This window comes from Electrona antarctica (genome assembly GCF_951216825.1).
Source record: "Electrona antarctica genome assembly, chromosome: 13".
In the NCBI taxonomy this organism is placed as follows: domain Eukaryota; kingdom Metazoa; phylum Chordata; class Actinopteri; order Myctophiformes; family Myctophidae; genus Electrona; species Electrona antarctica.
Genome location: NC_136794.1, coordinates 1,611,123 through 1,628,303, shown reverse-complemented (window position 1 = coordinate 1,628,303; position 17,181 = coordinate 1,611,123). Strand labels below are relative to the sequence as shown.

Below are 17,181 nucleotides of genomic sequence, written 5' to 3'. Positions count from 1 at the left end.
GGGGAATCAAACCGGCAACCTTTCGGCAACAAGGGCACTCCTCTAACCCTTAGGCCACCGCTGCTATGTATAGCATAGTATAGTATATATGTATAGTTTATATGTATAGTTTCATTATATAGATATTCCACTGTTACGTTCTTAGCTTACGCATGTTTCATGATAAATGTTTTTTTTATGTGATGTATTCCCATGCTTTTTTGTTCTTGCTTAATGTAAATCGCTCTGGATTAAGAGCGTCTGCTAAATGCCTAAATTGTAAATTGTAAATTATTTGAGCCACGGACCACCATTTGATGATTTAGCCTCTCAGACCCAAAACTTTGAATATTTTGTTGTCGTTGGATAAGATGTTGTCCACAATTCCATACCGTTTAACAATAATTATCAATGAATTAATCTTGACAGCATAAAATGAAACCAAATGGATCCATTAGGGTTTTATTTCAAATTTTCATTTCAAATTACTCCATTTTGTTTTATTTTACGCTCTAAAGAGTTAAAGATCTATAAGGGTCCATATTTGGTCACCAACTCTCCATCATTTAGCTGGGGACCACCTGGAACCCCCCAGTCCCCCCAGGGTGGACACTAACCACAAGGCCACTGAGCTGGTATTGATTATTGTGTTCCCTCATTACACCTGTCCTTGCGGCACTTCATTGGTTACCTGTAAGTTTTAGAATAGATTTTAAGATTTCATTACTTGTTTTTAAAGCTCTAAATGGTCTGGCACCTGCTTACATAATCTTTTAACTCCCTACAAGCCTGGCCGCTGCCTGAGATCATCCAGCAAAACCCTATTAAAGGTTCCAAAATCTCGCCTTATCACAAAAGGCGACCGGGCCTTTGCTGTACGGAACTCACTGCCTGAGGATCTCAGGCTGGCAAACTCAGTATCCTCTTTTAAATCGCGGTTAAAAACTCAACTTTATTGCACAGCCTTTTTATGAAATGTTTTAATTGTGTTTATTTTGTTTTATTTTTATTGTATTTTTTTTGCTGCTATTATTATCTGTAAAGCACTTTGTAAACTTGCTTTTGGAAAGGTGCTATATAAATAAAGTTATTATTATTATTATTATATTCTAGTTTCTCAATATCAAAATGTGTACTACGTAATGTACACAAAAGCTTCACAGTCAGTCAGCCCATTTCCCAGAAATGAATCCCTGACAACTCAATTGAAAGTAAAGGTGTGTCTAGCATTTATGAGTTTATGTGCTGAGCTACTCTTTGATCTGTTGATTCTGCAGTTAGACAGTAGATAACATGGTTTTATCTGATCATTATTTCAAACAGGTCTATGTACAGTATGGCGCAATGTTTAAGATTTATGGGTTGATTACTTACAATACAGCAGTGAACAGTGTGACCACTATAAAAATCCTTTGACCTTTGAGACATTTGAGGTCTGCCGGCCAGCTGCTTTTGACTGACCCCCCATCCAATTTAAGATCTAGAGGTGATCGTGCCTTCGCTGTTGCAGCACCTTTTTATATCAAAAGTACATTGAACTATTTAAGTCTCTTCTTAAGACTCACATTTTTCTATGGCTTTTGATCATTAATGATTTTCTTTTATTTTATTGTCAGTTGAACTGTTTAATTTCTTGTTGTTATAATTGTTTTGATTTAATATGCATAACTGTTTCTAGATATTATTGTGTAAAGCACTTTGGTCAATCTCGATGGTTTTAAAATAAATGTACAATATAAATAAAGCTTGATTTGATTTGATAAAAAATACTTTTATGGTGGCACAGTCGGTAGTGCTGTCGCCTCACAGCTAGAAGGTCTAGGGTTCGATTCCCGCTGGTGACGCTGTGGGCGTGTTCTCTCCTCCGCGTCATCAGTGCCCATACCCAGGGCGGGGTTGGCGAAAGGGCGTTTATGTATGGAGTTTGCATGTTCTCCCCGTGTCCCCTAGGGTACCCTCACAAAAACATGCAGTAATCCTGGTCTCTGAACTACCTCCCCCTGGCCAGCTGAGGCGCCTGATGGAGGGGAAAGGAACTGGTCGGAATAACGTGTTCCTTCCATGTGCTACGTCCAGTCGGGGAAACTCTCCCCTGTCAGGTGAAAAGAAGCAGCTTGGACTCCTCATGCATAGAAGGAAGCATGAGGTCAGTCCCCCCCACCCTCCGCTGCCCACCACCCACAAAATCGTGGGATAAAAATTAAACGAAAAAAAAAAAAGAAAAAATACATTCATTCATTCATGAGTTTGTTTTATGTCGAGCTACTTTTTGCATACTGCTGATTGTGCAATAAGACAGTAGAGTAGATACAATGATTTTATATGATAATGGTCTCGTACAGGTCAATGTATCACTATGGAGATGTACAGGCCTTAAACACAGAACTCCACACACTATTTGGGCCAGGAAGGCTAAGGGCCTTAATTTCGTCTGTGCCTTTTTACTGCCGTACCTCCTTATCCCTAAACTTCTTTGCCTTTTTTTCCCCAGATTTGCCATAACTTAAGCTTATTAGTAGGTTTCAGGACAACAAAAGTTCCAAGTTAATTTCCTTTGTAGATTGTAGGCATCACAGTGGACAAATATATAAGGCGATTAACTTACAGAAGGTCCAAGTACAAAATGTTTAAAAAAGGCAGGTGAGCCTTCATCAGGGTCACACATTATTAAATAGTGTAAAGAGTATAATCACCACTTCACCATCAGAACAGAATGCTTAATGAATACACATTACATGACACAATAGGAAATAGGAAAATACCTGGTTGAAATATAGAGCCCAAATGGGAAAAATAGATAAATGGCAAAAAAGGAACCACATACAGTCTACATACTGTAAGAGGAAATAGCATCAATAAAAGGATAACACGTTTTAGATTATTTGTGGTGCTATGCATTGTGCAATTCTGCAACGTCAGGAAAATCACAGCTTGTAAGGTTAAGTTAGAGAAAGTCTAAATTTTCTATTTTAGAAACAGACTCAGGGCTATTAGTTGGGTCCAGTGTTGGGACGTAACGCAACGTAAATAACGCGTTACAGTAGCGCCGTTATTTTCGGCAGTAACTGTAGCTGTAACGCTTTAAAAAAAAAGTGTTACTGTTACTACATGGTGCGTTATGACGCTATTCTTCTGTTATTTTTCTCGGAGGACTATGAGAAGAACTGTCAGTCTTCTTGTGCAGATTGCCTGCAGTGTGAGACAGTGCGGGGATCACCCAAGCCCCCAGTAAGGCTATCCAACGTTGAAGCTGCCACTACCTACTGGCGAAATGTGGAATTGCAGCACTTAATGGAAGTGGACGGACGTTCATGACGTCACGTGAAAAGCCCGGACTAGGCTAGGCTAAACTTCCGCTCGCTCGAGCTATTGAGTTATAATTATACTTCCGGAAGTCTTCCGGGTGCTTCAAAACGCCACTGAGCAACTTCCACCGAAATGAATAGAGAGTATGCGCGTGACATCATCATCAAACCCGGAAGTTATGCAGGAATGCCTACTGAGTGGCAAAAAACTACTTTCTGGCCTTGACAGCCCATACATCCAAACTGGGCTAACGCTCCAGTTCGGTCTCTATCCTTTATAGCGTGTGAAAACGTGTACGTCACCAAGAGGGGGGCGGCGTCTGAAAAGCTAGGGACGGCCCTCTCGTGGGCATTAAATTATAGCCCGCATCACTCAGAATAGAGTGACGGTGGTATGTTTTTGTAAATATTGAGCTCGTTCTTGGCAACATAGTGAACCAACACCAGGATGGATAGAAAGAACGTCGGGCCCAAATACATTACAAGGACAAGGAAAATGTTGTGAACAAACACGGCTGTGCTTAGATACTTTGTTGAACGTTATGTCTCTGCGCCCGTGCGCCGCACAGCCGAGATCCAAGCCATTCTACGTCTTTTTGTAAACTCGTAAATCTGGGTTCATTGATGCTGTCTCCATGCTGGAAAGCTGAACATCTAATTCCGTTTTCTGGCTCATTTCCTCGACGCGACCTGCTGTGGCACTTATTTACTGAGCAAGTCTGCACCATTGTGAGGTCAGTTTAAAAAAAGAACGTATACAAGCACACGGATAGTCGCTCAATGTAAACAAACCAGACAAGCCAGCAAGTATGGCGGCCGCTACCACGTGACACATATGTTGACGCCCCCTCCAGGAGTTTTGGTACACCCTATAGCTCAGGGGTGATCCCATAGAGCTATAGTATAGCACTATGGGATCACCTCACCAACTGCTGTTCTGGGAGAGAATGGGGAGGAGGAGTGCAGTCGCTACGTATACGTGAAACACGCCGAGGGGGGGCATTGAAAGTGCCAAGCCGACCATCATAATAATAAGGAGCAGCCGTGTACGTGTGCAAACGGCAAAAATAGCCGATCTGAATGAGGAAATGCAGCGCTCTCATCGGGAGGGGGGGGGGGGGGGGGCAGCACAAATATCCGACGAGTAGGGCTGGAGTGTGTGTGTGTGTGTGTGTGTGTGTGTGTGTGCGCGCGTGTGTGTCGTGTACGGTGTGCGCCCGCAAATGTGAGCGAGCGAGAGTGAGCGAGCGAGAGAGAGAGAAGGTGCTGCCACACGGTCGAAAGAGCTGCGCACGTTCTCGGCTGCGCGCAGCTTAAAGCTTGAGTTTTTAGACAGCTGGTGGATGGAAATTAAGCTCCACCTCCGCTGAATTCTTGCGCGACGGCCAGATTCCCGGAAACGCTCTCCTCCGCTCAAGTCTTCCGCGGAGGTGGAGCTTCTTTTCCATCCACCAGCTGTCTAAAAACTCAGAATTTAAGCTGCGCGCAGCTTAAGAAGTGCGCAGCTTAAGACCGTTTTGCGCTATGGTGTGGAGACGGTGACAAGGTGCTGCCACACGGTCAAAAGAGCTGCGCACGTTCTCGGCTGCGCGCTGCTTAAAGCTTGAGTTTTTAGACAGCTGGTGGATGGAAATTAAGCTCCACCTCCGCCGAATACTTGCGCGACGGCCAGATTCCCGGAAACACTCTCCTCCGCGTGAAGCGTGTCACCCGGAAGTGATAGGCACTAGCCAATGGAACAGATGCAGGCTGCAGCCCATCTACGGGCGGGTTTTCAATTGTAGTTTTCTTCTTTCACAGAGCCAAACGCCCCTGGGAGGGACTTGTGAAGTTGTGAACTGTGAAAGTGAATGTCGAGGGATAACAGGGGGACATCTGTGCACCTCAAAGTAACATTGTCTGTCCAAAATCAAAATTGTTAACAAATAAAACATTAGAAAAATCGTCTGAAGTCTCATGTTTGGTTCAGATCACCCCTGTAATCTTTTCATCCATGGCACCCCTGAATTATATTGTTATTTATTTATTGTAACCCTGTTCCATGATGACATTGAAAATAACTTTATACGTTTAACCACTTGAACCCGGGGACATAAAATAGCAGATATACAAGCAACGTGACATGATGTGAGCTTGTATATCTGATATTTTTGGCAGAGATGTAGATTAAAAAAGAATGCACAAAAGTACAGTGCACTGAAGTATAGAAGGTCTAAGTGGTTAAACTGAAGGGACAGGACATGATTAATTACAGTTATTAGTATCCTGCAGGCAGCATTTTGATGAATTGAACAAGGTGGACCCTCTTGTAAACAAGTGTAATGCTTAATTGGGTCGTCCACTCACAGTTAACAGTCTTTGTATTGAGTTTGTGCTTGAAATGTACTGTAATTCTGCAAACTGTTAATAAATATTTCAATCAATCAATCAAAAGCACCCCTGTCCCCTGGACTTGCAGCCATTAAGGCACCACCTTACATCATATAAAGTATACATGATGTGAACATGCACGGTTGACATTATCAGGCTAAATACATTCTTAAACTTCTTGTTTATGCCCCCAAATGACTGGATTGTGAATGTGCAGGTATCATTTTTTGTAGCAATGGTAGAAATATTAGACCCCAAATGTCAGATAAGCATGTTCTAATCATGCGTCATTTACTGTACTGAACATTACTTTTCCAAATAGGCCCATTTCACTTTTTGTCCACTCTTCCTTGGTGCTCACCTATCTGTTACCTCATCAAGTACTGATCAAGTACTGATTTTGTGTCAAGTCTGGCACTGATTTGTAAATTATTGCATGTCTTGAAATGTCTTTGAATTGAATACACACTACAATGAAAACAGTACTTGGGGATTTTTTGTTTTATGCCTTAGCATCATTGTATAATCATAGCACTGTAGTATCTGCATTAGAAAAATGTTAATAAAATATTCAATCAATCCAAATTACTGTCAAGCCTGATACTGATTGTGCCCATATGCTATAAAACAGCCCAATGCACATATATATCAGAGAGCAGGCAAGCATGTCACAGGAGGACACAATCCAACAGGAGCCAACGGATGAGGCGCTCATCATGAGTGTCAGCCAGCACCCAATTATTTATAATACAGGACATGCCGAGTATAAAAATACTACTAGAAAAGAACAAGCTTGGCGTGTAGTAAGTGGAGAGTCAGGCCTTGAACGTAAGTATATGTAACATGTACCAAAGACTTTTGTGGCTGCACCTGTGTTGGTTGAATGTGCTATTCTCGTCTAACCTCCCAATATTGCTATTGTTTGGTAATTGTCATTGCTGCAATGTCAAGGAGTGAATCATGTAACAATAATTATACCCAGCATTACAAAGTTGCAAGTACACATAAACAACTATCATGTACTGTCAATGTTCTTCCTACTGATGAAACCAGAACACACAAATTGATGTGAAGACTTTTATTTTCGATACAGCAGCTGTATCACAGCAGATGATGAATCCCAAATACCACCAGTTAATTTATACTGTATGTAGTCAAAGACTGACCAAAGATAATACATTATACAGACATAAAATATTGGACCAAATATTTGTGGCCACTAAACATACAGAATACTGTCAACATACACTGCAGTGTAGCTTGAAAACAACCAACGTGTACATGACTTCATCCTGTCAAGATATGAAGCAGAGATGGTTGAAGGGTTCAGGTATCCAAAAATAGAATCTCAAACTAAGAATCTCCATGGTATTGCCTTAGCCCATAAATGAACTATTTGAATGGGACAGAACACAAACCATTTCTACTTCATCTCAAAATGCTTTTGGTGTCCACCACATACAGTTGGTAGGTGCAAAAGACGATGGAAGTCCCTCAAGGACTACTATCGGACTCTACGGATGAAGGTGCTGAAAAAGCCAAGCGGGAGTGCAGGGGGACACCCTAAAAAGATGTGGGCCTACTATGGAATTTTAAATTTCCTAGACCCATATATCCAGTCCAGGAAAACCACCTCCAATTTTAGCCGGACGTCTTCAACTGCAGGTCAGCATGTGCTTACTGAAAGATTGATTGAATGACATCGTCATTGCCATTGTGGAGGACATCAGTTGTCATAGCTGTACCTAACAAATGTTTGAACCTAACTTTAAAGGGAGCAGCCAGCAGCAGGCGGAGGAGCACAATTACTCCAGTCCTGCTGAAAGTGGTAAGAGATACATATCAGTCATGACAGTTTACTAATACAACAATCATAAAGCAGTACACAATAAACTCTCTAAACTTACTTTATAGAGAGCAGCCAGCAGGCCTTTGAAAGCCAGGATTTCACCTGTGGCACTGCTGCTGAAAGTGGTAAGAGATACATACTTTATCAGTCATGACAGCTTACAAATACTGTACAACAATCATAAAGTTGTACACAATACATTCTCTTACTTTATAGAGAGCAGCCAGCCAGGACCGGTTAACCACTGAAATTGTTAAGATATACATATTAGTCAGACTGTTTACAAATACAACAGCAAACTCTAAAAATGTAGGCCACACAGTAAATGTTTAAACCTTGCTTCATAGACACCACACTGGAGGACACAGGAGGACATGGGAGCACTACTGGACATGGGAGCACTGCTGGACAGAAATATGGTAAGGTATTCAGATGACTCACTCAAGACAAATTACTTTGGTAGAGGTTTGTGTTTTGTAGTAATGTAGCCATGATGCACCTCAAAATCTTTGTGAGATATGTTCAACAGTTGCTCTATAATCCAGAATAGTCTCCCCCTTTACACTGCACAAAGAAAGAGGAATGATTATGCCAATGTCTAATATTACAAATCCCCAACTGTTTTATATTGGACTTCCAACATGGCAAGGTAAACTACACAACACAAACCTCTACTCAAGTCTAGTTGTGCTTTACAGTTTACAAATCTAACAAAACGATTGAACCCAGTGTAAGACATGTTTGATTATTACCCAATAGTATTCAGTGCCGGTGGCACACGGGGGGAGGATCATTGTCACACGCCCTCCACCAGCGCTGGGAGCCCCGGGTCCGTCAACAGCTGCCATTCCATCCCAGCTGTTATCTTTTGGGATAAGGGCACCCACTCCCACAACTGGTGAGATATTCAGATTTGACACAAACTTTTTGAAATACAATATGAATTCACTCCTGCTCAATATAACACATCATTCAATCTTACTTCATAGTCCGCCCGCCATGTCCAGCAGCGCTGGGAGCCCCGGGTCCGTCAACAGCTGCCATTCCATCCCAGCTGTTATCTTTTGGGATAAGGGCACCCACTCCCACAACTGGTGAGATATTCAGATTTGACACAAACTTTTTGAAATACAATATGAATTCACTCCTGCTCCATATAACACATCATTCAATCTTACTTCATAGTCCGCCCGCCGTGTCCAGCAGCGCTGGGAGCCCCGGGTCCATCAACAGCTGCCATTCCATCCCAGCTGTTATCTTTTGGGATAAGGGCACCCACTCCCACAACTGGTGAGATATTCAGATTTGACACAAACGTTTTGAAATACAATATGAATTCACTCCTGCTCAATATAACACATCATTCAATCTTACTTCATAGTCCACCCGGCGAGACCAGCAGCGCTGGGAACTCCGGGTCCAGCAACTGGTGGTCTCCAGGTTTCTGGAGAATCCCCTTCTGCAAGTGGTAAGACATTCAGATTTGACATGAAAGTTCTGAAATACAATACAAACCCACTTCAGCTCAATATAACACGTAATTTACTTACTTTATAGTCCACCGCAGGGCCAATTGGAATCTGGGGGTAGCAGCACGGGGACCCCGAGGTCCCCCACCACCAGCTGCTCGTCCTGTGCCAGGGCCACCCACTTCTACAAGTGGTAAGAATTCAGACCTTACATGAACGTTATGTAATACCAATAACATCCAAAATCAAGTTCTGTAATACAATACAAAATCCAGTGCAGCTCAATATTGCAATATTGTTCAATGCTTTAACCTTACTAAATAGCATCCAGTCGAAGGAGGGCCAGGAACACTGTGGGCGGACAGGAGGAGTCCCAGTCTCACGACGCCCCAGACATGTTTGAGCAGGCTGTCATGGCAGAGCTCCAGAACAGGGATGGGACCACTCATTTTGGCCTGTACATGGCCCACCAGCTCCGGGACCTGGATCCCCAAACCCAAATGGAGACCGAAATGGAACTAATGAGAGTCATTTACAGAGCCAAGTTTCCAGGCACATTTTAGTTTTTTTTTTTTTTCTTGGTAAAATGCCCTTTTTTTCTTACTTTTTTTGAGGGGCACTATCTATAATTTAATCATGTTGCAGGCAAAGTCTATGGCCTTTGATTTTTGTTACAAATAAAAATATTTGAAGACTAGACCGTTTCAGTTGTGATTTGCTTGTGTGAAGATTGACAGATGGGTAACACATCAGTTTTAAAGGTTATTTTTTTATACCTCATGTCTTTACCGATTGTCTGCTAACTAAAACCCAGAAGAACCCAGATTTGTTTCTAACAGAAATCTAGCCTTGAACAATATAGTAGTGGGTTAGCTTAACCACTTAAACCCTAGTCTAGTTTTTGCCAAAAAATAGCCGCTCTACAAGCTCACAATGCGTTGCATTGTAAACTTGTAGATGGGCTATTTTTGTCTAATGTTCCCCCAGGCTATAGACTACTATGGGTTCAAGTGGTTCAAAAAAGGACCATAAAGGAAAGGACTGTTGTTCAAAGGCTAGGATTATGACCCGCCACAGTGGCGTCTGATTAGAACCTGAGCCGGGATGTTTAACACGTGTCATTGGAAAGATGGTGTAAGGAATCTAGTAAAGGTACCTGGAGTGGTTAGATACATTGGCTCGTATGGGTTGAGGTATGCTTGATCGTGATCGTCTACTGAAGGTCAAAGGTCTTGAATGTAGTCTTGAAGAGGTCGGTGTCCTGTCTTGGACAGTCCCCTGGATCCTGGGACTGTTGTTGGCTATAGGAAGGTCTTGTAGATTCTTGAGTGTGTTGGTTGAAATATTTTATACAAGGGGAGGTCTGCTCCTTTTATACTATTCTGCTGAACTTGTTTAGTCATCCTGTTGATGTGAGAGGATGTGTCGTCTTCTCTATGTATGGAGATCCAGCTGATGAACAGTCAGTAATGTCGAGGTTAGTCAGCTCCATAACCATATATGGAGATCCAAGTAATGTAGAATCAATGTCAGTAGTACTAACTTGGCAGGCAACTATGATAACCTGACAAACCATCAAGATGATGTGAGACTCAACAAACTTTGAACTACTTCTGTGTAGCTTATCGGTTTCTAAACTACATTTCTCCCAGCTAGGGTAGATTTTCCATAGTTCAAACCATTTCCATGGTGTCCTTGGTACTTTAAGGTAGCTAAATTCACACTGACATGACTAAGAAGATGACAGAATTAAATTGTTACAGTGGGAGAAAATAGCCAATCCCACTGCAGTCATGGAAATCCAAATGTGTTGCATTGGTCAGTTTTTTATTGGTGATGATGAATACCTGGAATCGGTCCAGGTTCATTGCATGTTATGCTCAGCACTTGAATGTGTTCATCTTATTTTGTTTGTTTCTTGTCAATTACATTTTCACTACATATTTTAGGGGTGGATTGATTAGTTAGTACTAGTAGTGCCCATTGTTGTGGACAGACAAGTTGTAGACTAGTTATTTTACTGTTTGGGGGAGGCAAGATTCATGTACTTATTGGCCAGTTTGTGACACAGAAAATCCAGATTTTTGCCTTTTTTCTTCATTTTTTGCAATCTCGCAATATATAGAACATCGTTATATCGTTATCGAGGGTCTAATATCACCATAGTATCGTGAGGTGCCCATATCGTCCCACCCCTAGTAGATGAGAGCATTAACAACTTGAACAAATGCGATTAATTTGTGATTAATCAGATTAAATATGTTTATCAATTGACAGCCCTAGCACTCCATACACAGACAAATATGGCTATGGCAAGACTTCTCCATGTCCGTGGCAAATATTTGAGCAAAGCCAGTGTAGTTACTGACTTGCCAGTCTCGAGGTATTTTTTGGAATGGGTAGGACATGGATGTATTTTGTGTGGAAATAGCCTACTATTGTTTGAAAAAGGTAGCTGCTTTTGTATGTCTATGACAAAAATAAAGTTGCATAAAAATGTCCACCACAGTGAGGACCCTAGGACTGCTGGCATCAAGTTCTCGCCTACAGCCTCCCTGGCAGCAGAGTGACTCCAGTACCAGCGAAATGTAGAAGTGACAAAGTTACTGGGAAGGTGGAAGAACTTGGGATGAGGGAAGATTTAAAATAAACAGGTACAATGAGGGATGTCATAGTGGCTAGATTCCCTTCATGGAGGATGCCTGTGCGTTTGTGTAATGTGGGGAGACACTGTCCTTAGCAGATGTGGGTCAGGAGGGTCCAGTCACATGGAGTCCAAGAGAACTAGGGGCCCAGTGGTGTACATAGGTTTTCAATGTAGTGGGTCCTGGGACCCAGGGGTGGTCTTTTAGATGGGTTCCAAAGACATTTTATGAGTCCTTCAACAACATTAGAGTCTGGCATCCCAGAGGGTGACAGGATTTGGTCCTTTCTCAATTTAGTGAGTCGCAGGATGCAGGCTATTTGCAACACTGCGTGAAGTATGCTGCAGCTTTCATTTGCTTTGGTTGGATCGCACTTTGTCTGGAACCTCCCCCTTGAGCTTTCCGCCATGGGTGACCCTACCAGGAGCAAAGCTCCAGACGGCATAACTCTCAGGTTCATTGGAACACACAAGCTTCTCCACCACTACAAGGTGGCGATCCGAGGAGAAGAAAAATGAAAGGAAAATGAAATGAGGGTAATGGGTAGGTGAGGATTAAACATAGTTGTCCTGCCATGACACAGCACCGGCTGGTGAGTTGAAGAACTCCACAAAGGTACTTCTCACAGCGCGAGCCTCTTCACCTGGATCATTGTTCCCAACAACCCTTCCAATTGGGAGGAGGGAATCTGGAATCTCCTCTGCCACGTCGGAACCAGATGACTGCCGGTGCCATCTGAGGAGATTATGCAGGACAGTGATGGCTCTCACAACCTTCTCTGCATTCTCAGGGTTCAGCTCAATCACTGTGTGCAAGACGCGGAACTGTGAAGCCATCACGCCAAAGGTCATCTCCACCATCATCCGTGCACGGGACAGACGATAATTGTAGATCCTCTGGGAGTGGGTCTGGAGGTCTCTTCCAGGGACTGGCCGCATTAGGTCCTGCCGCAGAGGAAAGGCTTCATCTGCCACGAAAACATACGGGACAGGTCCGAGGTGCTCAGCGTTTGGGAGGTTCAGTGTTCCGTCCCTCAGAGCTTCACCAAACGCTGATGCCCAGAGGATGCCGCTGTCGTTAGAACTGCCATAACCTCCCACATCGACCATACGGAACAGGTAGTTGGCATCAACAACAGCCAGAAGGACGATGGAATACTGGCCTTTGTAGTTGTAGAAGCGGGCCCCTGAACGTATGGGTGCCTGAATGACAACATGTTTGCCATCCAGTGCACCCACACAGTGAGGGAAGTTCCACTTCTGTGCAAAAACATTGGCTGCAGCTTTCCAGTCCTCCTTCATTGGCACAGGCATCAACTCTGGTACCAAACACTCCCAGATGGCTTCAGCAACGGTAGGCACAATCTCAGCCACAGTGGATCTGCCCACGCGGAAATTGTAGGCTATGGTGGCAATAGAATCCCCATGGGTAAGGTATCTGAAATAGAGGTATAGACAACAATCATCATGTTATAACACAAGCTAAACTCACATGTTACAAGTGGTATTGGTAATGGGATTAAGGTTTATGACCCACAACTCAACTACATCTCTGAGGCAAATTATGTACTTTTTGATGGCAATTATTTTAGTTAACCACTTGAACCCCAGCATCCCTATTCAGAGAAAAAGGTTTTCCAAAACAGTTGATCTACAAGCTCACTCACAATATCACGTGGTGTGAGTTTGGATAACGGCTATTTGGGGCAAAGACATTTTGTGTAGTGGGGATAAAGAACGTGAATAGTTGCAACTAAATCAATCTGTTTTTTGAGGGGCCCTATATACAGCTTTTTGTCTTTAACTCGTGTCACATTTGCCAACTTAATTCAGCTCGGGGCTTTATATATATATATATATATATATATATATATATATATATATATATATATATCTTACATGATCATGGTAAAAGGTGTGATTTTTAGGTTTCAATTGGTTAATGTATTTCTTGTTATAATAATGTAAATCTTCAAAGTAGTAGTAATAAGTATATTATAACAAGACATACATTAACCAATTGAAACCTATTTCATGGTTTCATCCTTGGAAAATAGCCAGGCTACAGGCTCACAATGCGCTGTAATGCGACAAGCTTGTAGATCTGCCATTTTCAAATCGGTGATAGACACATTTGGATATATTTGAGTACTCTTACTTAGGTACTATAATACATGATGTATATTTGGAAGCCAAGTAAAGTTACTAAACCTACCTCAAGTTGGGTAAAGTTGAGTTAGTGCTTTCATGTGAAATGTTAATGTACCAATTCTGCAAACTGTTAATAAATACTTCAATCAATCAATCTGTGGAAACATGACTTTTACGTGTGATTAATATTTTCTACATTGTGCTATTGCTACATGTATTGAAGTAAAGAATCTGAACCAAAATAAGGTAAAGACTAAAGAGCTGAATGACAGTGTGGAAACATTAAATACATGCACCATGCCTCACAGTCAGGGTTGGTGAGTTGAAATTATGTGAATACAATGCTAATTACTAAGGCATTTACCATTTACAGTCTCTCCACCAGTGTCTTGATACAAGACGGTTATATTATATGACAGTCTTCGATGATCTTCAAAATAGTGTTTGCACTTTCTCCGTTTTTGCTCCATACATCTGCATAAACATACACATTTCCAATATAAAGGGCTAACTCTATGGCCACGGATGTTACAATCGTACACGGCCCCTTAGATGTACCCGTATATTCCATATTATTCAATAAAAAGGATTGGAATCCGATTGGTGTTCATTTGCTCGTAGAGTTATAATGTATCAAAGTGCAATACACCCCCCAACCGATAGGGTCGCGTAGTTGAAAGCATACGGAGAAAATGGCCACCGATCGGATTAGAATCCTTTTTATAGAACAATACGGAACATATGGGTACTTACGAGGGGCCGTACACAATTGTAACATTCTTGTCCATGGGGCAAGCTGGTTATATTTGAAATCTGAAAGTGCAAACACTATTTTGGAGCTCAAGACGTAGACGGGCATGGCAGATGGCCGTCTTGTGATCCAAGGCTACTAGCGACGGATCACAGTAGAAATGTAAACAGCAATGAACATGGTAGTTACCGTAAACAGATGGCAAGACGTTCGCCCGGACTGATGGCTTGCCGGTAAAAAGTGTCTTGCTTCCTGATCTGTTCCTTCACCTTGTCCAGCACCCAGTCGAACTGCTCCACAGAGAGCCTGAAGTACTCTTGGAAGCGTTGTTCGTCCTGGCGTAGCTCCATGAACAGGTGCAGGTACTCCCCTTGTTCTGCTTTTCGCGTACCGATCGGATGGACCCAAAACCTCCTCCGGGGTCTGGCCCTGTTCTCTTCAGCCTCCGCTGCCCTCCTCATCCTCATCCTCATCATCATCCTCCTTCTCCTTCTCCTTCTCACCGCCACCAACGCCAGAATTTGCCTGTTTGTCAACATCTTGTCAATGCCACTCCCACTTCACCAACCAAGAACTAGAGAACTACACGCCTCAAATAGGCTTCCGTGTGCGTCCCCTCTCGGGACCGCCCAAAGCCCCGGAAGAAATCAAAGTTTCAGCTGCGCGCAGCTTAAGAAGTGCGCAGCTTAAGAATGTTTTGCGCTATGGTGTGGAGACGGTGACAGAGAGAGAGACAGACAGACATTGAAAGAGGTGTGCGTTCGTGTGCGCATGTGTGTGTGTGTGCGTGTGTGTGCCTGCGTGTGTGTGTGTGACAGTGTGCGTAGCCTACTGTCCCAACACTGGTTGGGTCATATCTGATACTTCCATGACAGCGGACAGTGAAGGTCCGTTTCTCATTGAATTTATCATCTATGAAGGTTAAAAAACGAATTGATCCCCCATGCCCCTCCGCAAGCACCCAAATGTGATGAGGTCATCACATCGCGTCATCACATCGCGTTTGGGCAAGTGGCTATGGCTGAATTTTTCCCAAAGAGTTTTATTTGTGCAAAACTAATGCTTGGAATGGATTCAGAAACATGAAAACCCCCATTTAGAAATGTTTGCCTTATTGTACCTTAAAGGGAAACTTTTTGCAAAACAATTGCTGTCGGGAGGAAACCTCATAACGTCTGTGTGTTGTTTCGAAAATATTGAACCAATGGAAAGTAGTAAAAAGTGCTTTGGACAAAACCTATTAACTCCATTTGACCCTCAAAATGTCTGCTAAAGCAACTAACTCCACCGCCTCTCCCCCTCTCATGGAAGTAATTGACAACATATAAAGTTACAACACCAACTTTGATGAGGCAGTAGGCCTATTGCTTTGTTTTAAAAATATAAGGTTTTCTTAATTTCCTGAATAATGTATATTTTTCATTTCCTGAAAAATGAACATTTTGGAGTTATGAAGTTTCCTCCCGACGGCAGATATATGTTAATGATGTTTAGAAGATTTAGAACACTTTCCTGGGGTCTTTATGTGTGTAATATGTGGTTTTTGATATTTTAGATTTTAGCAGTGAGCCAAGTGTCTCTGATGTCATGGACACTGGACTCACTTACTTCCTGGACTGTTGTACATGCCCAAATTTGTGCATGTACAACTTCCTGGTCTCAACTGCGCATGTTTCTTTCCTTCCATGGAGCAACATGGCGTCTTCGCGTCTCGTCCTCTTTATTCAGTCCTTGGACTACATGTTGTCTCAGTAAGACAGCCCTCCCCCTATCCACAAGGAGGAGCAGTGCACCAAAGCATTATGGGAATTGTAGTCCAGGGAGGAAGTGAGCCCAGTGTCCATGACATCAGAGACACTGGGCTCACTGCTAAAATATCTAAAACCACATATTACACTCTAACCACAAGGCGTATTGATAATTGTGTTCCCTCCTATCTATATATAGTTTAGTTTCTCAATTGTTGATATCAAAATGTGTACTACGTAATGTAGCCTACACAATGCTTCACAGTCAGTCAGCCCATTTCATAGAAATGAATCCCTGACAAACAAAACAATTGAAAGTAAAGTTGTGTCTAGCATTTATGAGTTTATGTGCCATGTGTATGGAGCCATGATTAAGATTCATGGGTTGATTCATTGTGTCACACATACTTATGATACAGCAGCGAACAGTGTGACCATATAAAATACATTTATGAGTTTTTTTTGTGTCGAGCTACTATTGCACACTGCTGATTCTGCAATAATACAGTAGATTAAATGATTTTATAATGGTCTCATACAGGTCAATGTATCACTATGGACATGTAGGCCATGTACTGGCCACACAGAACTCCACATACTATTTGGGTCAGGAAGGCTAAGGGCCTTATTTTCCCTAAACCTCTTTGCCTTCTATTTAAAAAGAATAATAATTAAATGTTCAAATAGCCGATCTACAAGCTCACAACATTTAGTTTGGCTAGTTGAGCAATTTTAAAATGTTTTTCTTTTTGTCTTTTTTTTTTTTAATACCAAAAAAGGGCAATAAACGTTTAGGGATAATGTAAGGCAATGACGAAAATAGGGCCATCTACAAGTGTCCAAGGAAGCCTGTCTAGATACACAGTTGTCAGAATCGATCAAATAAATGTATGACAGGCTTGATCCAAAGACAGG

The 17,181-nt window shown here is 42.3% G+C and overlaps 1 long non-coding RNA gene across 1 annotated transcript; it reads right to left on the bottom strand.

Annotated features, from left to right (window-relative positions):
* Positions 1 to 8,877: 8,877 nt before the first annotated feature.
* Positions 8,878 to 9,446, bottom strand: LOC306935897. The gene is made up of 3 exons (XR_013791438.1): positions 9,290 to 9,446; positions 9,054 to 9,156; positions 8,878 to 8,962 (listed from the first exon to the last, which is right to left on the bottom strand). It is a non-coding gene; the product is annotated as an uncharacterized lncRNA (long non-coding RNA).
* Between the last annotated feature and the right edge of the window lie 7,735 nt (positions 9,447 to 17,181).